At 36.5% G+C, this 23,266-nt stretch overlaps 1 long non-coding RNA gene across 1 annotated transcript; it reads left to right on the top strand.

The window, feature by feature from the left end:
• Window positions 1-6,903: 6,903 nt before the first annotated feature.
• Window positions 6,904-7,878, top strand: LOC111786014 (uncharacterized). The gene is made up of 2 exons (XR_015419997.1): window positions 6,904-7,242; window positions 7,569-7,878. It is a non-coding gene; the product is annotated as an uncharacterized LOC111786014 (long non-coding RNA).
• Window positions 7,879-23,266: the final 15,388 nt, after the last annotated feature.

Genomic DNA, 23,266 nt, shown 5'->3' on the forward strand with positions numbered 1-23,266 from the left:
ATCCCTTTCTACCCATATCCTAACCATATTCTTTCATCAATCTCTCTTGTCTATAGCACTCTGGTATGTAACCTAACCTTAACGTTTCATGAACGTCTCTTACTCCTATCATTACATTTCGTTTTGTGCATCCTTCTCGTATCCTATCTCAAACATATCCTTGAACACATCATACTGTAATTAATATCATTCAATCCACATATTATAACATTAACATAATATAAGCATACCGATTCACTGATAATTCACACATATCAGTATATATGGCACGTGCAGAACCACAGACACGTGTCAACATCAAATATAACCATGTCGATAGTAAGGCCACTTACCTGGTTAGCTTAAGTTGTTGTCACGAATATATCTTTAATGGAAGTTCGATTCCGTCCTTTGAAATCCGAGTCAACCTATGTGAGACCATGACATCAATTTCAAGTTTGAACTCTACAAAATTATTTCTCTAATTTACGCTGGTCCATTGTTAACGGTCTTGGAATGTTATATATCTATAAATTATATTTTTATTAAAAATCTTATAATTCCATAGTTACTATTGTATAAAAGAGTAGATCCAACTATTCTGGCCTTTACTACTCTCAGTATTTACCCTCTCTATTTACTATTTACCATTCTCTCTATATTTAGTTGGTCGTTTTTAATTTCCTAGTCTTCATTTTTTTTTTATCTGCCTTTTAATTCTATTTCCAAATCTTTCCTTATCTAACTATTTGCTGTTCACAAATTTTATTGGTCATTCTATTTTTAATCTCTTCATGCTACTGATATAAATTTAATATAATATTACTAATCCGACATGATTTACTGGAATTCGTATAAACGATTGACATCTAGTTTCTAACTCAAAGCTAAACAATTGTAATAATTCAATTAAGATCTAACTATAATTGATTGTGATTTCTAAAAAAAATAGGATAAAAAAAATTAAGATTTAATATATACCTTATTGATCAGATCTATCTCAGATCTATCTTCACGTAAATCTCCTCAGAATCTCAACTAGGTAAATATCGTTCTCTTTTTTCTTTTTTCCTCAAGTAAATCTGACAATTCTTGTTTTTCTGTTTCCTTTTTTAAGTTACTGTTACTTTCTGGCAATTCTTGTTGTTTTTCTGTTTCCTTTTTTAAGTTACTGTTACTTTTCGGGCAATTCTTGTTTTTCTGTTTCTTTTTTAAGTAACTGTTACTTTCTGGCGGCTAAGATGGGTTGAGGAGAGATAATTGTGGGAAGGGACGAGAGGTTAGTGGAGAGTAGTGGGGGAAATATTGTTTATTTATTTAATTATTATTATTTTAACTATCTTTTTTATAATTATTTTTATTTGTTTATTTTTTCATTTATTTTTGGGCTATTACAAGGTTGCGTTAACCTGAAACAGAGGTATCGAGTGGCTTGAGTATTTGAAGAAATACTCAGTGAGTGACCCACTATTGTGGGTTCAATACAAGAACATGCGAATGCAATGATGGGACCTATCATATCAGTCTATTTTTCCTACGGGACTATTCTAATTGGGCACCTTGGATGTGTACCAGATACTCTACACAGAGCGCATACATGCGTGTATGGACTCACTAGTCAGTTCGTGTAAGGACCGGGCTGACTCGATGACTCTAAAATGACCGATAAATTTTTCGCAAAATTAAACCATTAAAATTTAAAACATAATTTACATTATACGAAAATAGTGGGCGCATTAGTAATTTAAAATATAACATAATGGTTAAAATACAAAATAAGGAACGAACACAAAACGTCTTAAAACAATGGGTCAAGGACAACAGGTGAGGTTTATCTATGGCACCTTCTCCAGAGTCCGGTATCGACCTCGACCAGCTCATTATTTCCTGAAAGAAAAATGGAGAATAAGGAATGAGTACAAGACTCAGTAAGTAGCCTACTTGTAGGCTCTTAATCGTGTCCTTGATATGCTAGGGTACCATGTTCTCTCTTATGTTTCTTAATTCGTTCTCCAAGACACTTTCCTTAGGATTTATGGTACTAGACATAAACTTGTCGACTTGTGTCCAAGGCTTCATGCGTTCCAAGCGACACAGTCTTAATACCTACGCTCAAGGCTTCATACGCTCCAAGTAGCCGTAGTCTAAGTCGTAAGCATGATGTACCGCGGGAGGTCTTAGGAGGTTCTTGATTCAAGGCTAGGGTAACTTACTCTCTTCTTGCTCCATCGTGGCCATCGGTCACTCCCCATGATAGACCATAAAGGTCAAGTGATCGATGCATGCATGAACATGGCATAGACCAAAAAGGTCACGTGATCGGTGTGTACATGAACATGGCATCCTGACAATCTTAACATGGTGCAGGGCATCTCATCTAGGTGAGGGGAATGAGGCCAAACATGACATCCTGTAAGAGAAACATGATGCAGGGCATCCCACCTAGAAGAGGAAACAAGGCCTCCTTAGAAAGCACCCCATGGTGGGAGGTATGGGCCACAATTGGACATGCTTAGAGTATTACCTAGCATTCTTGAATTTTGAGTCTTGAGGACTTTGGTCCCTTATGTTTGAGTGATACCTAGCATTCTTCTTGTCTTGGTAGTTGTATAGCTTGTTATTGATTCTTAATCTTGTAAGTTTCTAAGGTTCTTATTTTCTTGAGGCGTAAGTTGTTATATACATTCGTGATCATATGAACCCATCGTAATAACTAGCATGAGTTATTCCATCTTGGTTTAGGTTCCAAACTTGCTCCAACCACCTTGTAATCTTGAACTTATTCTCAAGTCATATAGAGTAGGCCTTAAAGAGAATAGTTGGTAAGTTGGAGCATCTCTAAACCTTGAGCTAGGATATGACTACTTGTTTCGTTTTCAGGAACTAAGCCTTAGAGGTTGTTATGTCATGTCTTGTGTTCCCTCAAAACTCTTTCAAAGTAACCCTTAGTTTTCTCCGCATGAGTGCATAGGTGGCTTTATCATAATCGTGGCATTCTATTGAAAATTCGTGATGCAGGGCATCTCATTTAGGTGAGGGAGATAATAAGTTCATCGTGGCATCATGCTCATGGTACATATAGCAGGGCATCTCACCTAAAGAGGAATAGGGGTCTCGTGGTACACTTTGTGATTGGAGATAACGGTTACTCCGGGCATGGATCGTAGCAACCTTTTAAGCATGTCATTTGCATTAACCTAGGTGTTTCTATGCATTCTTGGGGATCCTAGGTTTATGCATAATGTCTTGGGTCAAGCTTGGGAACATACAAGTTCTTCTTAGGAATAGTCCCGACGTGGTCTTGTGCACGTAGAGTCTCATTAGAAACCAAGGGTACTTGTGGAGAATCTCTTATTTAGTGGATACCTCTTTCGTCATCCTAGGAGGCAAAGTTGCATGGTTCGTGATATACGTTTTCCCCATATCTTGGTTTCGCTACCTAACGTTTTCCAATGACTCCCAAACTTCATTTCCTTATACAACCTCTTAAGATAAGGATTCATACAACATTTAATAATGTTGGAAGGTCATTTACGGCTTAACCCATAGGTAGTCTTCCGTACGGGCATTATGGTCATTTTACCCCTAATTCTTGGTTTTGCTCCTTAACGAGTTACAATGGTTTTCAAACTTCATTACCTAATCAAGCATCATAAATAAGATTTACTGTAGAGTTTCATAGCATTTGGAAGTCATCTTGGTCATGAACCGTAGGTAGATATCCTTAGGGGCATTATGGTCATTTCTTCCCGTTTCTTGGTTTACCTACTTATCCTTATCCAATGACCGCAAAATTTCATACATAACCTTATAATGATATATTACGCTCAACAATAAAATTTTATAGACACCAGAGCTCATTTAGTGGGTTATCTTAATGTTCCTTAAATCTCGAGTAATTTGGTCGGTTTAAAGCCTTAACTCACGGTTCTTTGGATTTTTCTTTCATATATCCTTGTGTCATACTTCGTTTTAGGGTTCATATGAAAATCCAAGCGATTCCTACAAGTATTTCTTAAGAAAAATCCAATGTGGCTACTTACCTCATCGTCGACGTTCGGGACCTCCATTCTTGAGCTTCCGGTATCCAAATTACTTCCAATTTCCTTCCACAGACTCCTTATTGTGTCTAGTTTCTTTTTGTTTACCGTAGCCTAATATATTCGCCTCCAAAGTTCGTCCAAAATCATTTTTCTCGCCGGAGTTAAAATAGGGGATTCATCATTGGGCAACCAATTTTGGGGGTTTTCAAGGCCCGATTTCTCCATGGAACCTCTTCCATATCCTTTCCTCAAGCTACATGAATTAGTTTGGAGGACATTCTTTGAGTGTGGGACCTTAATTTTGAGAGATCGTTCTCGATATGCAACTTTCCGAAACGTCGGATTTTGGATCTCTTGGGTAACTTGTTCTACGACGTTCCGACTCTCGATTCCTTCATCAAAATTACTCAAATCCTTCCGCTGAAGCTAAAGAAATCCTTAATTTGAAGGAAAATGGACCGTTGATAGGATTTCGTCACTTATCCCCAACTTAAGCCCGAAATCGATTTCCTTCGATTGGGCACGCTCCCGAGGTTATTTCTCTTCATGGTCTTCAACGGAAACACTCCGTGGTGGTGCAAAAACTTATTGGGATCGTTCTTGCTCGGCGAATCGTCGTGTATCCCCGAATTGCATTTTCAAGCTTTCCTTTAAGTTCTTCAATGGGGGATTGAGTTGGGGAAATGGTGTCTGGCACTTTCAGCACTTCATTCCTTCATAGAACTTGTGGGTAATCTTGCTTAGAAACTATAGGAATACGTTTCGGGAGAAATGGTGGAGAATTGCTCTCGAATTTGGAAGAAATCAGAGAGTAGAAGAACCACAATCTAAACGCTCATAATTCTTGAATGGGCTCTCAACCTTGCTCGATTCTTGTTCCATATTGTTGCCCGAACTTCAGACTTTATAGGAGAAGCTTAAACCGACATTGAGAGCTCCAGAATCATCGTGAATTGGCAGTTTAGATTTTATGGAATATCCGCCGGAAATATCTACTCAGATCAGAGCCTCATCGACTTTGGTTTTGAATACCAGCCATTGGATGTGATGATCTGTCCGTCTTCTAGATCATATCCAATTTTGGAGGAGATCCAACGGCTGAGATACAAGGTTTGAATAATTTTGCTCAGATGGTCACGGTAGATGCTCTAATTATGATTAGAGGGGCATTTTCGTGATTATCCATCCTTCTAGGAGTATTTTGGTAATTTTCCACTTTTCGAATATTTTATTATTATTTTCTTCGAAAACTCTATAATTTTTCTAAATATTTTTCATCCCTTGTTGGTCATTTTTCTTTTCTTCCGCACATATTGCATCACAATATATCATATCATAAACAATTCAATTTATCACATATCTCATACCATAACATATTTCATATCATATGACAACATATATATATATATATATATATATATATATATATATATATATATATCCGTCATACACATATCGTATCATAATCGTATCATAGCGTAAACACTTCGTGGTCATATCGTTCCCTTACTTATCATAGCCTTAACGTCTTATATCTATCACAGTCATGTCGTTACATGAACGTACCTTAGTCATATCATCACATGAACGTATCCTAACGCTATTGTTCTATCAATCTATCACAAACCTATCCCTGTCTACCCATATCCCTCACTACACATAACCTAACCATATTCTTTTATCAATCTCTCACATCCATAGCACTTCGGTATGTAACCTAACCTTAACGTTTCATGAACGTATCTTACTCCTATCGTCACATTTCGTCTTGTGCATCCTTATCGTATCCTATCTCAAACATATCATTGAACACATCGTACCGTAATTCACATATTATAACATATACATAACATATGATAAGCATATCAATCCACAAACAACTCACACATATCAATATATATGACACGTGCCGAACCACGAGGCACGTGTCAACATCAAATATAACTATGCCGATAGTAAGACCACTTACTTGATTAGCTTAGGTTGATGTCCAGAAGTTATCATTAATGAAAGTTCGATTCTGTCCTTTGAAATCCAAGCCAACCTAGGTGAGCCCATGACATCAGTTTCAAGTTTGAACTCTATAAAATTATTTTTCTAATTTACATTGGTCCATTGTTAAAAGTTTTGAAATGTTATATATCTATAATTATGTTTTTATTAAAAATCTTATTTTATATGGTTTCTGTTGTATAAAAAAGTTGATAGAGTTATTTAAGTCATTCTGTGCTTTCCTATCCTCTATATTTACTTTTCTTATTTGTTTTTCTTTATCTGTATTTACTATGTGGCCTTTTGCTTTTCTGGTTTTTCTCTTTATCTATATTTACTCCCTTTTGATTTTGTTCACAAATTTTTTTTGCCATTTTATTTTTAATCTATTTATTTGTCTACTGATATAAATTTATTGATCTAAATTATTAATCTAATGTGATTTACTAGAATTCATATAAATTATTGGCATTTAGTTTCTAACTCAACCAAACAATTGTAATGATTTAATGAAGATTTAACTCTAGAATTCATATAAATTATTGGCATTTAGTTTCTAACTCAACCAAACAATTGTAATGATTTAATGAAGATTTAACTATGATTGGCTGTGATTTCTAAAAAAAAATAGGACAAATAAAATTAAGATTTAATATATATCTTACTGATCATACCTATCTCCATGTAAATCTTGTCTTGTGAATTGGGTAAAGTCATTCTCATTTTTTCCTCAAATTAAACCGATCAATTATTGTTTTTCTGTTTTTTTCGTTGAGGTGGGCTGAGGAGAGATAATTGGGGAAGGAATGAGAGGTTACTAGAGAGAAAGGAGGAAGATTGTTTCTCTTTCTTTTTATAGCAAAACGAGGAGACGTAATCAATTGCAAAACGGCCCACTACTTCTCCACAGGAAACAAAGGAAAAGAAAAAGGCAAGTTTTGTATGTTTTACATATCTTTATAACCATCATTTTCAAGCTTCAAAGGAACACAATTGTTTTCCATATCTTTTTTGAGAACTACTTCGGCTTCACGAATGGCTCGACATGAGGGGAGCAGCGGAGCGGTTTCGATGAGCACGGTGGCTGTTGCAATGGCATTGTTGCTGCTTCTTGGCTTCGAACATGGCGATGCTGCTACAACTTTTGTTGTTGGCGACTCGAACGGATGGAACCTGGGTGTGGAAGGATGGCCTAATGGGAAGGTGTTTAGAGCCGGTGACATATTAAGTGAGTTTTCAACTCTCGTTTTGATAGTTGAATAGTAACTGATGTTTTACTTGCGTAATCGTAGCTGTTAAGAATAATGCTCTAATACTATGATAAGAATGAAAAACAGAAGTGGGATCGAAAGTCGAAAATATTCTACTAACCAAATCCTGGAGATAAGATAAATTATATCAAAACACAAGTCCCCTTGAGGGAAAACCCGAAAGGGAAAGCCCAAAGCAAAGAGGATCTGGGTCGTTACATTACGGCTATATAAAATATATTCAAATAGTGTCCGATCGAATTCGCAGTTAGATTGCAATGAATACATACATTTTTTTTTGTAGGATTCAACTATAACCCGACAGTTCACAACGTGGTGGCAGTGGACGAGGGGGGTTATAGAAGCTGCATAGCTTCCAGAGGCGCCAAAGTGTTCAATTCAGGCAAGGATGAAATCACGCTCTCAAGAGGAAACAACTTCTTCATATGCACCACCCCAGGCCACTGCCAAGCTGGGATGAAAATTACTATCAATTCCCTCTAGTTCTTGACCACCCCGTATCGTTTACACATCGATCTCGATGTAAATGTTCTAAGTAACGATGATTTGGAAACATTGTGGAAATAAAATAATGGATAATAATTAAGTAGTTATATGTATCTTATTATTATTTTTTCTCTTTGTTTATTTATATCGAAAAATTAGGATAATAATGTTAATGCACTAAATTGTTTTATTTTTATAAATTAATATAAACAAAAAAATTAATATAAATTAATAATGTTAATGCTAAAAATTGTTTTATTTTTATAAATTAATATAAACAAAAAAATTAATATAAATTAAAACGGGTATGCTTCCTTAAATTTTTTCTATTAATAACTTATATCGACATAATACTATATTTATTAAAACTATTATTTATAATAAAATAAGTTCAATTTATTTAATGTGTATAAGTATTTAGTTTTTTATGGTGGAGATTGAAATTTAAAATAAAAATATTATTTAATGATTTAAAATTAATTAATTTAATGCTTATAATTAATAATAATTTATTCATTAATTACGGTTTACATTTCATAAATATAGAAAGAGAGATAATTAATTATATATAAATATAAATAATTAATTAATTAGGAATCATCATTTATATAAATATAAATATAAATATAAATAATGAATTGATTGTATTGTTTGTAAGCTTTTTTTCTTTTTTTCTTTTTTTCTTTTTTTTTAATATTTATAGATCGTATTTGAAAATTTTTATAATTATTTAAATATATATTCTATACATTAACTAGAGTTCTACTTAAGAAACTCAACGAATCTTTATCTGGAATAACGTCATATTAAGAAATTTCATTATCTTACATCTTACATCGTCATGTTGTGATGCATTGTCGTCATCATATAACATCATCATAAAACTGATGGTGTTAATATAACACATGCGGAAGCAATTTGATCTTAGGCACTTTTAGAACATCAATTATAGTAAATAACTAGCATGTTCATAAGTATTAAAACTTAATGAATCTGAATACTAACCTTTTGTAGTTCAAGCTTCTTTTTCCTCACGAACCGGTTTCGAATCACCACTAGTGTCTTCTCCACTATCCTCCGTCCTTAGAACGGGATTGTGGAAGACTAAACTTGGGAGGGATTTTGTATATATGAAGAGAGTGTTTGTGAGAGATTTTTCTCAAGGTTTTTCACCAAGAAGAAGAAGATGTACCATCACTCTATTTAAAGAGTCATGTTTGCATGTTCATGCAAATTTGAGATCATCACCAAATTTTGACACTTAAAATTCCACTCAAATGCTTGGGATTGTGTGGCAAGGATGCATGTCTGAGTTAACCAAATTTTGACACTCAAAATTCCACTCAAACTTGTGTCAAAATTCCACTCAAACTTGTGAGGTTTATTTGGCAAACATGCATGCATGTTTGAGTTAACCAAATTTTGACACTCAAAATTCCACTCAAACTTGTGGTTTATTTGGCAAACATGCAAGTTTGGTTAAACCAAATTTTGACACCTCAAAATTCCACTAACATGGATTTTTCCATGAAATGAAGTCAACATTTGACTTTCTTCATTTTAATTCAACAATTAATTTGAATAATTAATTTCAAATTAAAGTAACATTAAATGATCAATTAAACTATTTAATTAATATTTAATATTAATTCAAATGCCAATCCCAATCAATTCCGACACATAAATATCTCAGATTCTCTCCTTTTGTTTAATTCGTAAATTAAACAAAAATGCGGTTAAATATATCGTATATATGTAGCGCATATTCCCTAATTTGAATTCGAACACTTCGAACTCACTCGTCACACTGTTCTATGGTTTAGTCCGATATGAGCTAGCAGAGGAACCTAATGGACCTATAGATCATGGGCTCAAACGATCCAAGATTAACCGGCTAAACTCATTAACCTTGTTAACCAACATTTGTTAACTACTAGGACACTCCACTATAGCCTAGTAGTTGCACTCCCCTCACTATAGATATATTTCTGTCCATTTGATATAACCATAATTAGTAAGTCGATCCTTCACAGGTTGTTCGTAACTAGAGCTGGGTCAATTTACCGTTTCACCCCTAAAGTTACTTCTTGTTCCTTATGTCTCACTGATCCTCTAATGAACAATTGGTTTGTGGTCCAACCAGTAAACCGAATGCCTCTCAGGCCAATGAGAGGGTGGGGCCCCTTGTTCAAGACCTGGAGTCAGTGCTTAATGGAATTACCTCTCTTCTATCCTAAAAGTGGGTAGGAGTGAATTCCATCTTGCACCCCACGTCCCCAGCCATTCACCCAGTCTTACCCCTGATATGGGAGGCCTATTGAGTCGGCGAACTAGAGCCACTCTCACCCATGCAAATCTAAGTATAATTCCGAATAAACAGGAGTTCATGGTTAGCTCAGGATTAAAACCGAGTTACCTAGGTTATCGAATGAAAAGAAAATCAGTCTCAACAGTAAACGACATTATAAAGTGAGAGTGGTTTTCTTCATGGTCCGATCTTATGCAATACATATTGCATAGGACGCCCCCACTCACATGTCTCCACATGTACAATTTAGTGATCACATTGTTTATATCATATACAAAAGTGGGCCGCATCCATAGTGTCCCCAGAATAAGGTACTTAGCCTTATCCTTATACTATAGATCATTTTGACTATATACTTGAACTTGATCCACTCTTATGTCTCTACATATAGTTCAAGTAATCATACTATAGCCAGAGTGTTCTTAGTTTATTGGATTCAGATTAATGATCGTAAAGTTCACTTTAATCAATAACAATCTTTACTGAATAAACAACCATAATAACTTTATTGAAAATAGAATATCTTTTTGTTTAAAAAACTATGAGTTTTAGGACATAAAACCCAACAAAAACATCATATAATATCATATGGCATTATCATATAACTCAATTATGTCATCATACGTCATACATTATACATCATCATCATATAATATAGTCACAACGTCATAAATATAAAGCATAAATGACACATAAAAGGGCCACGAGGCACGTGTCTCATGCATCAAACAAGTCGTCCAACCTATTTATAGTAAGACCACTTACTTGGTTGGCCTTAGCCGGTATTTCGCTAAATTCGAGTACGCTTGTCTTCCGTCCCTCGAAGTTGCTCCAAATATCACCGGGAGTCGTTTCCTATTAGGAGGTCCATCTCATTTCGTTAGTATTTAGCATTTCTAATCTATTTAACTTGAATTTGGGAAATAGAGCATACCTCAATTACCTTAATTTATTTTATTTTTGGAATATGACTAAAATTTTAAACGTTTATTTAAGAACATGAAAATGGTCGAATAATCATTAAAATGTTATGTTTTTTTAAAATCTTATTTAGAATTTAAATACTTTCTTTCCAACACTGGATTTTATGGTAAAGAAATGATAAAAGAAAGCTTTCAAATCTTATTTAGAACTTAAATACTTCTTCGGAATAATGGATTTTATGGTAAATGGTAAAGAAATGATAAAAGAAAGCTTTCAAATCTTATTTAGAACTTAAATACTTTCTTCCGAATAATGGATTTTATGGTAAAGAAATGATAAAAAAAAGCTAACCCAATTTTTAAAAGTGCCTAAGATCCAAATTGCTTCCGCATGTGTTATATTAACACCATCACAATCGATGTGGGACCGCCCTAAGATCCAAATTGCTTCCGTATGTGTTATATTAACACCATCACAATTGATGTGGGACCGCCCCCAAATCCACCCCCCTTTGGGGCCCAGCGTCCTTACTGGCACACCGCCTCGTGTCTACCTCCCCTTGGAGAACAGCGAGAAGGCTGGCACATTGTCTGGTGACTGGCTCTAATACCATTTGTAACGACCCAGATCCACCGCTAGCAGATATTGTCCTCTTTGGGCTTTCCCTTTCAGGCTTCCCCTCAAGGCTTTAAAACGCGTCTGCTAGGGGAAGGTTTCCACACCCTTATAAATGGTGATTTGTTCTCCTCCCCAACCAATGTGGGATGAAATAAGAGAGAAATACCCCGAGTTGGTACAAGAGTTTGAGACTTTCGAGGACGAAAGTTCTTTTTAGGGGTAGATAATGTAACGACTCGGGAAAGAAAGGAAAAAAAATATATATATAGTAAAAAATAAATAAATAAAAAAGAAAACGAGAAAACGAGAAAACAAAAAAAAAACAAAATAAAAACTCAGTCGCCGGAAAACCCGCGAGTTTTCCGGCGACCGCCGAGTTTCGCGGAACCCACGCGAAACGACGGCCACAGCACGCCCAGCCCTCAGCCCACGACACCCAGCACCATCAGGATACCTGCAAAGAGAGAAAAGACAGAAACTACGAGAGAGAGAGAGATTTCGGAAAAAAAATCGGCGAGTGTCTAGTTTCTCCGACGAACCCTCAAATCGACACCAAACGACCTGTTACCACCACGAGAAGGGTCCCTAACGAAAGCACGATAACTCAAGGTGTGTTCTGTGATTCTTCGTAAACACCGTCGTCGGTAACCGAGGTCGGAAAATTGGGTTTTTCCTAATCGTTCATAGATCTGTGGTTTTAGGAACCTTTAGGCCGCAAGACTCCCAGAAAAGAAAGAAGGACGTTAAATAAAAGGAAGAGGAAGAGAGAGGACCGAAATCGGCAACGGAAACGCCGCGGGAAGTAGAGAGAGAAAGCTCGCCGAAAAATCAGCCGAAGTCGGGTAAGGAAGACTAGACCCATGGATCCGGGTCAACCCGAGAGTGTCAGCCCATTATTTCCTCGACCTCTGCCTTCGACCCAGTCCAACTACAGCGGCCCAAACCTCAGACCAGCCCAGAAGTTACGGTTCAATTGAACCAACCCGAGACCAGACCCACGGTCCAATTGAGCCGGCCTGCAACCCAAAAAAAACTTTCAGCCCAGCCCAATAAGCCGAGGCCCAACTATAGTCTTGGCCCAGTAGCCTCCGCAGCCCGTGACCCAAACCACCACCCGAACCGTTCTGCAACCCACGCTTCGACCCGATGCTACCGCGCGACATGGCTCGCTCTGCTGCCACGTGTCACATAGCGGCGCAGGCGGTCCCTCGGCTCGGCTCGGCGCAAACGGCTCAGGCTCCCTCCGGCGACGCTCAGGCGGCTGTTCGGCTCGGCTCGGCTCACCTGTTTTCAGCCCGGTTTCCACTATTCTGACCCTCCCGAATCTGTTTTCGGCCCCAATTAAGGTATCTGAGGCCGTTTTAGAGTCGTATTTCACATTTATTAAATTATAGGTAAATTAATTGTGAAATACTAATGGAAAGTGGTGAACGGTGTGATAGGAAACAAACCCCGGCGACGTAGGAAGCAGCTCTCACGGAACGGGAGCTTACATTTAGCTATTTATGGAGTACTTCGGCCAAGGCCAACCAAGTAAGTGGCCTTACTATAGGATAGGCTAAATAAATTGTATGAGTTATGATGATGTGTGGATTATGATACTTGATGATATGTGCAGTATATACATATTTTGTTGAGTGCCCCTTGATATGTTTGACGCACGTTGTGGCATTATGATGAGCATGATGATTGCATGATTTTTACCTTAATATGATGATGTTTTCCATATTGAGCATGCTAGATGATGATGAGTGCCATATTGCGTCATGTCGTTAAATCGACATAGGACACAACCTAAGAGCATGAAAATGATATTAATATAAATATCCACGAGTATGCGTTACCTAGAGTAACAAAGAGATGAGACTAGAGGGTTGTGTCAGAAGAGACATTACGATGGATTTTGTGACGACCCTAAATTTCCACATACTCAGAGTCGCTACTAACGTCTCATGCTCATCTATAATGCAGAAATATAACTCTTACATGAACATAATTGATAACGTAAACTTAAAAAAAAAACGTTTAAAACAACTTTTTCTCTGGAAAACATAGCCATGGTCTTACGTGTTTAAATACAAAATACTAAATTTTAGAGAAAATAAAAACAAATAGAAGGTAATTTAAAACATTGGAATGCAAAACACCCTATTCTAACTTAAAACTAAGAATTTAAATATGAATCTATCCTATGCACGTGCCACAGTCTCTGCTCGCGATGCCGCCGTCCTCCGTACAAGTGCGCCTTGCCTTTACCTGAAAAATGATGTGGCACACGGCTTGAGTATTTCAAAGAATACTCAGTAAGTGGCCCCACTATAGGGGCCATGCAAATGCAAACACATGCAATCATGATTTAGGGACCTATCTCTAATCATCTTAGGGGTGGCCTACAGTCTTGGACAAATTGGATGTGTAGTACTTCCCTACACACGACTCACACGTGCGAGTGTGAATCCCCAGGGCGCTCGCACACCCCCTGGACCCTCTGGTCAAGCTAATCTGTAGCGACGTCTGGAGGTCAGTGGAACTCCATAGTGTCATGCATCTCATGAACACCCTCGTCTGTGTGCTTTCGCACCTGTGCGCATACACGCTCATCATACGGTGCGCGTCCGCACTCATCATCTCTAGGGGAAGTAGCCCTATGCTTATGAACATACCATATGCATGAGGTCCCTCTAAATCCATCATAATGTCTCTTCTGACACAACCCTCTAGTCTCATATCTTTGTTACTCTAGGTAACAGATACTCGTAGATATTTATATTAATATCATTTTCACGCTCTTAGGGTTGTGTCCTATGTCGATCTAACGACATGATGCAATATGGCACTCATCATCATATAGCATGCTCAATATGGAAAACATCATCATATTAAGGTAAATGTCACGCAATCATCATACTCATCATATTGCCACAAAGTACATCAAACATATCAAGTACGACATTCATCAAAATATATATATACTGAGCACATCATCAAGTATCGTAACTCACACATCATCATAACTCACACATCATCATAACTCATACATCATCATAACTCATACATCATCATAACTCACATACCGCATCGTACGACATAGTTCATACATCATCGTAACTCATACAATTTTTAGCTTATCCTATAGTAAGACCACTTACCTAGTTGGCCTTAAGCCGAAGTATTCCCTAATTTAATTAACGTAAGCTCCCGTTCCTCGTGAGCTGCTCCAAAGGTTGCTAGAGTTCGCTTCATATCGAACCGTTCGTCACCTTTCGTTAGCATTTCACATTTTAATTAATAATCCAACTAACAATGTGAAATACGCTCTAAAACGATCTCAGTAAAAATCGAATTCCACGTTTTCATTGTTTCTGAATTTTGGTTGGGTAGTAAAACTTAAATTGAAAATATGTCAATATTATTTGACGGTGATTCAATCATTCAATCCAACTATGGTTTGTTATAATATTATATTCTCTTGTTACAAATAATAATAATTTCTCACCTCTTATATTTTCCTTCTCGCTGTTGTACCAATTTTGTTTCTCCTCTCTGTCTTCTTTTTCTTTCATATGAATGACTATGCAATTATAAAATAATATTCAATCCATTCTGTTTTCTCCTCCCTAGTATGACTATCAATTAACAGAAGCCATTTTCAATCTTTTTTTTTTTCTTTCTTCTCTTTCCTAAAAACTACTCTCATTAACAGAACCATTTTCTATTCTATTTTCTTCTATCTTTCTTCTCCTTCCTAAAAACTAAACCGAAGCTATTTTCAATCTATTCTGTTTTCTCCTCTCTCCTAAAAACTAAACGGAAGCTATTTTCCATCTATTCTGTTTTCTCCTCTCTCCCAAGTGACTGTCCAATTCCAGAAGTCATTTTCAATCTATTTTAATTTTCCTCCGTCAAAATGCGCATCCATTAATTATGATTTTCTTTTCTCTTCTAAAAATGATGATTCAAGTTAGATGCAATTCACAAACCCATTTACAATCAATTCTGATTTTCAGTGCGATATCAAAAAAATCTAAATAATTGAAAAGGGAATGTAACGTAACTTTTCTATCTCTCGCAAAAGATAAAAGAAAAGGAGATCTAATTTACCGATTACTTTTCCATCTCTTTCCATTCTTATTAAATCTGCTTGAAGGGAAGGTCATCTCCAATTCTTCTCTCCCAAGATCTGTGATACTCTTTTTCTTTCGATAATTTTTTCCTTCTCAAAATCTGCCATTTTTTTGTTTTTGTTTTTTTTTGTTTGTAGGAGGTGTCCCGGAGATATTGAGGGAGGTGGAGAGAGAGAGTGGTAATTCAATTCTTTTTTTTTTTTTTTTTTTTTTTTTTTTTTTTTTTATAATTATTATTTACTTATTCTTATTATTATCATGTGAACGTGAATATATGTTATTTATATTGCTTAGTTGATGTGATATGAATGCATGTGACGATGTGTGACCCTTGTACGATTATGACTTGTTGTATGAGTATTGGAATGTAACTGAATGAATTGTATGACATGAAATACGGTAAATTGCACGATACATAACCCCGCTAGGAATATGTATGATATGTAACAGAATGAGAATGAGAATGACATGTAAGCATGAAAACGTGACACGGGGTTATGTTCATTAAATGATGACTGTAGGACTAGTGGGACCTCGTGCATATTGTGTGATCATGCATTTGAGGGGATACCCTTATCCCATCACGAGGGTACGAACGCGTACATCCAAATGGCAGGACAATGATCGTTATGCCCTACATAGCGCTGTCGTGACGGTTTTAGTTTAAACGGGTCCCGGTGGGCCCCCAGAGCATGCCCACCGGCTAGGGACAGTGGCCCAGCGGTGTGCGAACTAGCTGGTGAGCTCATACTCGCACGTATGGGCTGCGTGTAGAGTATATGGTACACGTCCACGATTACCTGTTAGGATTACACCGTAGGGAAAATGAAACGAAACGAAACGAAACGAAAAAGAAACGAAACGAAACGAAACGAAATGAAACGAAACGAAAGATAGGTCCCATCATTTTATTGCATGTGATTGTTGCATTTAACCCCAATAGTGGGGTCAGTTACTGAGTATTTCTTTAAATACTCAAGCCATGTGCTACTACATTTTTCAGGTTAAGGCAAGTCATTCCTGTACGGCTGACGACGACATCGCAACTCGAGATCATGGCACATGCATAGGATAGTGGTATTCATTTTCTTAGACTTAGGATAGAATAGGATGTTTTAAACTTAAACGCTTATTTATTTTATTTCGGGTCTTTTGTTGTGTCGTTTTAAAGATGTTTTCGAAACACGTAAGTCCATGGCTGTGTTTTTAAGTTAAAGGTTATGTTTTATGGAATTTAAATGAAGTCTTCCGCATTCAATGTTTATGGTATGTATATAGTAGCGACCTTAAATTAAGTAGAAAATTTCGGGTCGTTACACCTGCTCCAGAGTCCGCTACCGACCTCGACCAGCTCATTATTTCCTGAAAAAAAAAATGGAGAATAAGGAATGAGTACAAGACTCAGTAAGTAACCTACTTGTAGGCTCTTAATCGTGTCCTTGATATGCTAGGGTATCACGTTCTTTCTTTTCTTGTTCTTGTTCTTGTAGGCTCTTAACCATATTCTTCCATCAATCTCTCCTGTCCATAGCACTCTGGTATGTAACCTAACCTTAACGTTTCATGAACGTATCTTACTCCTATCGTTACATTTCGTTTTGTGCATCCTTCTCGTATCCTATCTCAAACATATCCTTGAACACATCGTACCATAATTAATATCATACAATCCACATATTATAACATAACATAAACATAATATAAGCATACCGATTCACTGATAATTCGCACACATCAGTATATATGACACGTGCAGAACCACAGACACGTGTCAACATCAAATATAATCATGTCGATAGTAAGGCCACTTACCTGGTTAGCTTAAGTTGTTGTCACGAATATATCTTTAATGGAAGTTCGATTCTGTCCTTTGAAATCCGAGTATACCTATGTGAGACCATGACATTAGTTTCAAGTTTGAACTCAACAAAATTATTTCTCTAATTTACGTTGGTCCTTTGAAATCCGAGTCAACCTATGTGAGACCATGACATCAGTTTCAAGTTTGAACTCAACAAAATTATTTCTCTAATTTATATTGGTTCATTGTTAAAGGTCTTGGAATGTTATATATCTATAATTATATTTTTATTAAAAATCTTATAATTTCATGGTTACTGTTGTACAAAAGAGTAGATACAACTCTTTCAAGTTATTCTGGCCTTTACTACTGTATTTACCTCTCTTTTTACTATTTACCTTTCTCTCTATATTTAGTTTGTGGTCTTTAATTCCTTAATCTTCATTTTTTTTTATATTTAGTGTGAATTCATTAATCCTACTGATATAAATTTAATATAATATTTCTAATCTGACATGATTTACTAGAATTTATATAAATGATTGACATCTAGTTTGGAACTCAAAGCTAAACACTTGTAATAATTCAATTAAGATCTAACTATAATTGGTTGTGATTTCTAAAAAAAAAATAGGATAAAAAAAATGAAGATTTAATATATACCTTATTGATCAGATCTATCTTCACGTAAATCTCCTCAGAATCTCAACTGGGTAAATGTCGTTCTCTTATTTTTTTTCCTCAAGTAAATCTGACAAGTCTTGTTTTTCTGTTTCCATTTTTAAGTAACTGTTACTTTCTGGCCGCTAAGATGTTCTTGTTCTTGCCATATGTTCTTGTTATGTTTCTTAATTTGTTCTCCAAGACACTTTCCTTAGGATTTACGGTACAAGACATAAACTTGTCGACCTATGTCCGAGGCTTCGTGCGTTCCAAGTGACACAGTCTTAATACCTACACTCAAGGCTTCATACGCTCAAAGTAGCGTAGTCTAAGTCATAAGCATGATGTACCACGGGAGGTCTTAGGAGGTTCTTGATTCATGGCTAGGGTAACTTACTCTCTTCTTGCTCCATCGTGGCCATAGGTCACTCCCCATGATAGACCATAAAGATCAAGTGATCGATGCATGCATGAACATGGCATAGACCATAAAGGTCACGTGATCGGTGTGTACATGAACATGGCATCTGCAAATCATAACATGGTGCAGGGCATCTCATCTAGGTGAGGGGAATGAGGCCAAACATGACATCCTGCAAGAGAAACACGATGCAGGGCATCCCACCTAGAAGAGTTAACTAGGCCTCCTTAGAAAGCACCCCATAGTGGGAGGTATCGGCCACAATTGGACATGCTTAGAGTATTACCAAGAATTCTTGAATTTTGAGTCGGGATGACTTTGGTCCCTTATGTTTGAGTGGTACCTAGCATTCTTCTTTTCTTGGTAGTTGTATAGCTTGTTATTGATTCTTAATCTTGTAAGTTTCTAAGGTTCTTATTTTCTTAGGCGTAAGTACTTATATACATTCGTGATCATATGAACCCATCGTAATAACTAGCATGAGTTATTCTAGAAGGTCATAAGTTCATAATGGACTTCTTAGAGGGTTTTAGAAGGGTCTTGAATCTTGACATGTTTCCTTTAGGCGTTTCCTAAGTTCCATCTTAGTTTAGGTTCCAAACTTGCTCCAACCACCTTGTAATCTTAAACTTATTCTCAAGTCATATAGAGTAGGCCTTACAGAGAAGTTGGAGCATCTCTAAACCTTGAGCTAGGATATGACTACTTGTTTCGTTTTCAGGAACTAAGCCTTAGAGGTTGTCATGTCATGCCTTGTGTTCCCTGAAAACTCTTCCAAAGTAACCCTTAATTTTCTCCGCATGAGTGCATAGGTGGTGTTATCATAATCGTGGCATCCTATTGAAAATTCGTGATGCAGGGCATCTCATTTAGGTGAGGGAGATAATAAGTTCATCGTGGCATCATGCTCATGGTACATATAGCAGGGCATCTCACCTAAAGAGGAATAGGGGTCTCGTGGTACACTTCGTGATGGGAGATAACAGTTACTCCGGGCATGGATCCTAGCAACTTGTTAAGCATGTCATTTGCATTAACCTAGGTGTTTCTATGCATTCTTGGGGATCCTAGGTTTATGCATAATGTCTTGGGTCAAGCTTGGGAACATACAAGTTCTTCTTAGGAATAGCCCCGACGTGGTCTTGTGCACGTAGAGTCTCATTAGAAACCAAGGTTTCTTGTGGAGAATCTCTTATTTAGTGGATACCTCTTTCGTCATCCTAGGAGGCAAAGTTGCATGGTTCGTGATATACGTTTTCCCCATATCTTGGTTTCGGTACCTAACGTTTTCATTCATACAACATTTCATAATGTTGGGAGGTCATTTAGGGCTTAACCCGTAGGTAGTCTTCCGTAGGGGCATTATGGTCGTTTTACCCCTAATTCTTGGTTTTGCTCCTTAACGAGTTACAATGGTTTTCAAACTTCATTACCTAATCAAGCATCATAAATAAGATTTACTGTAGAGTTTCATAGCATTTGGAGGTCATCTTGGTCATGAACCGTAGGTAGATATCCTTAGGGGCATTATGGTCATTTCTCCCCGTTTCTTGGTTTACCTACTTATCCTTATCCAATGACCGCAAAATTTCATACATAACCTTATAATGATATATTATGCTCATGAACAAAATTTTATAGACATCAGAGCTCATTTAGTGGGTTATCTTAATGTTCCTTAAATCCCGAGTAATTTGGTCGGTTTAAAGCCTTAACTCACGGTTCTTTGGATTTTTCTTTCATATATCCTTGTGTCATACTTCGTTTAGGGTTCATATGAAAATTCAAGCGATTCCTACAAGTATTTCTTAAGAAAAATCCAATGTGGCTACTTACCTCATCGTCGACGTTCGGGACCTCCATTCTTGAGCTTCCGGTATCCGAATTACTTCCAATTTCCTTCCACAGACTCCTTATTGTGTCTAGTTTCTTTTTGTTTATCGTAGCGTAAGATATTCGCCTCCAAAGTTCGTCCAAAATCATTTTTCTCGCCGGAGCTAAAATAGGGGATTCATTATTGGGCAACCAATTTTCGGGGTTTTCAAGGCCCGATTTCTCCATGGAACCTCTTCCATATCCTTTCCTCAAGCTTCATGAATTAGTTTGGAGGACATTCTTTGAGTGTGGGACCTTAATTTTGAGAGATCATTCTCGGTATGCAACATCCCGAAACGTCGAATTTTCGATCCCTTGGGTAACTTGTTCTATGATGTTTCGACTCTCGATTCCTTCATCAAAATTACTCAAATCCTTCCTCTGAAGCTAAAGAAATCCTTAATTTGAAAGAAAAGGGACCGTAGATAGGATTTCGTCACTTATCCCCAACTTAAGCCCGAAATCGATTTCCTTCAATTGGACACGCTCCCGAGGTTATTTCTCTTCGTGGTCTTCAACGGAAACACTCTGTGGAGGTGCAGAAACTTATTGGGATCGTTCTTGCTCGGTGAATCATTGTGTATCCCCGGATTGCATTTTCAAGCTTTCCTTTAAGTTCTTCAATGGGGGATTGAATTGGGGAAATGGTTTCTGGGCACTTTCAGCACTTCATTCCTTCATAGAACTTGTGGCTAATCTTGCTTAGAAACTATAGGAATACGTTTGGGGAGAAATGATGGAGAATTGCTCTCGAATTTGGAAGAAATCGGAGAGTAGGAGACCCACAATCTAAACGCTCATAACTCTTGAATGGGCTCTCAACCTTGCTCGATTCTTGTTCCATATTGTTGCCCCAACTTCAGACTTTATAGGAGAAGCTTAAACCGACATTGAGAGCTCCAGAATCGTCGTGAATTGGTGGTTTGAATTTTATGGAATATCCGCTGGAAATATCTACTCCGATCAGAGCCTCACCGACTTTCGTTTTGAATACCAGCCGCTGGATGTGATGATCTGTCCGTCTTCTAGATCATATCCAATTTTGGAAGAGATCCAACGGCTGAGATTCAAGGTTTGAAAGATTTTGCTCAGATGGTCACGGTAGATGCTTTGATTATGATTAGAGGGGCATTTTCGTGATTATCCATCCTTCTAGGGGTATTTTGGTAATTTGCCACTTTCCGAATATTTTATTACTATTTTCTTCGAAAACTCTGTAATTTTTCTAAATATTTTTCATCCCTTGTCGGTCATTTTTCTTTTCTTCCGCACATATTGCATCACAATATATCATATCATAAATAATTCAATTTATCACATATCTCATACTATAACATATTTCATATCATATGACAATATATATATATATATATATATATATATATATATATATTTATATAGTAAACACTTCTTGGTCATATCGTTCCCTTACTTATCATAGCCTTAATGTCTTATATCTATCACAGTCATGTCGTTACATGAACGTACCTTAGTCATATCATCACATGAACGTATCCTAACGCTATTGTTCTATCAATCTATCACAAATCTATCCCTTTCTACCCATATCCCTCACTACACATAACCTAACCATATTCTTTTATCAATCTCTCATATCCATAGCACTTCGGTATGTAACCTAACCTTAACGTTTCATGAACGTATCTTACTCCTATCGTCACATTTCGTCTTGTGCATCCTTATCGTATCCTATCTCAAACATATCATTGAACACATCGTACCGTAATTCACATATTATAACATATACATAACATATGATAAGCATATCAATCCACAAACAACTCACACATATCAATATATATGACACGTGCCGAACCACGAGGCACGTGTCAACATCAAATATAACTATGCCGATAGTAAGACCACTTACTTGATTAGCTTAGGTTGATGTCCAGAAGTTATCATTAATGAAAGTTCGATTCTGTCCTTTGAAATCCAAGCCAACCTAGATGAGCCCATGACATCAATTTCAAGTTTGAACTCTATAAAATTATTTTTCTAATTTACCTTGGTCCATTGTTAAAAGTTTTGAAATGTTATATATCTATAATTATGTTTTTATTAAAAATCTTATTTTATATGGTTTCTCTGGTATAAAAAAGTTGATAGAGTTATTTAAGTCATTCTGTGCTTTCCTGTCCTCTATATTTGCTTTTCTTATTTTTTTTTTCTTTATCTGTATTTGCTGTGTGGCCTTTTGCTTTTTTGGTTTTTCTCTTTTATCTATATTTACTCCCTTTTAATTTTGTTCACAAATTTTCTTTGCCATTTTATTTTTAATCTATTTATTTGTTTACTGATATAAATTTATTCATCTAATATTATTAATCTAATGTGATTTACTAGAATTCATATAAATTATTGGCATTTAGTTTCTAACTCAACTAAACAATTGTCATGATTTAATGAGATTTAATCATGATTGGCTGTGATTTCTAAAAACAAATAGGACAAATAAAATTAAGATTTAATATATATCTTACTGATCATATCTATCTCCACGTAAATCTTTTCTTGTGAATTGGGTAAAGCCATTCTCATTTTTTCCTCAAATTAAACCTGTCAATTATTGTTTGTCTGTTTTTTCGGGTGAGGTGGGCTGACGAGAGATAATTGGGGAAGGAATGAGAGGTTACTAGAGAGAAAGGAGGAAGATTGTTTCTCTTACTTTTAATAGCAAAACGAGGAGACATAATCAATTGCAAAACTGCCCACTACTTCTCCGCAGGAAACAAGAAAA

The sequence above is a fragment of the Cucurbita pepo genome, chromosome 2 (assembly GCF_057944985.1).
Source record: "Cucurbita pepo subsp. pepo isolate OVF chromosome 2, ASM5794498v1, whole genome shotgun sequence".
Lineage (NCBI taxonomy): Eukaryota > Viridiplantae > Streptophyta > Magnoliopsida > Cucurbitales > Cucurbitaceae > Cucurbita > Cucurbita pepo.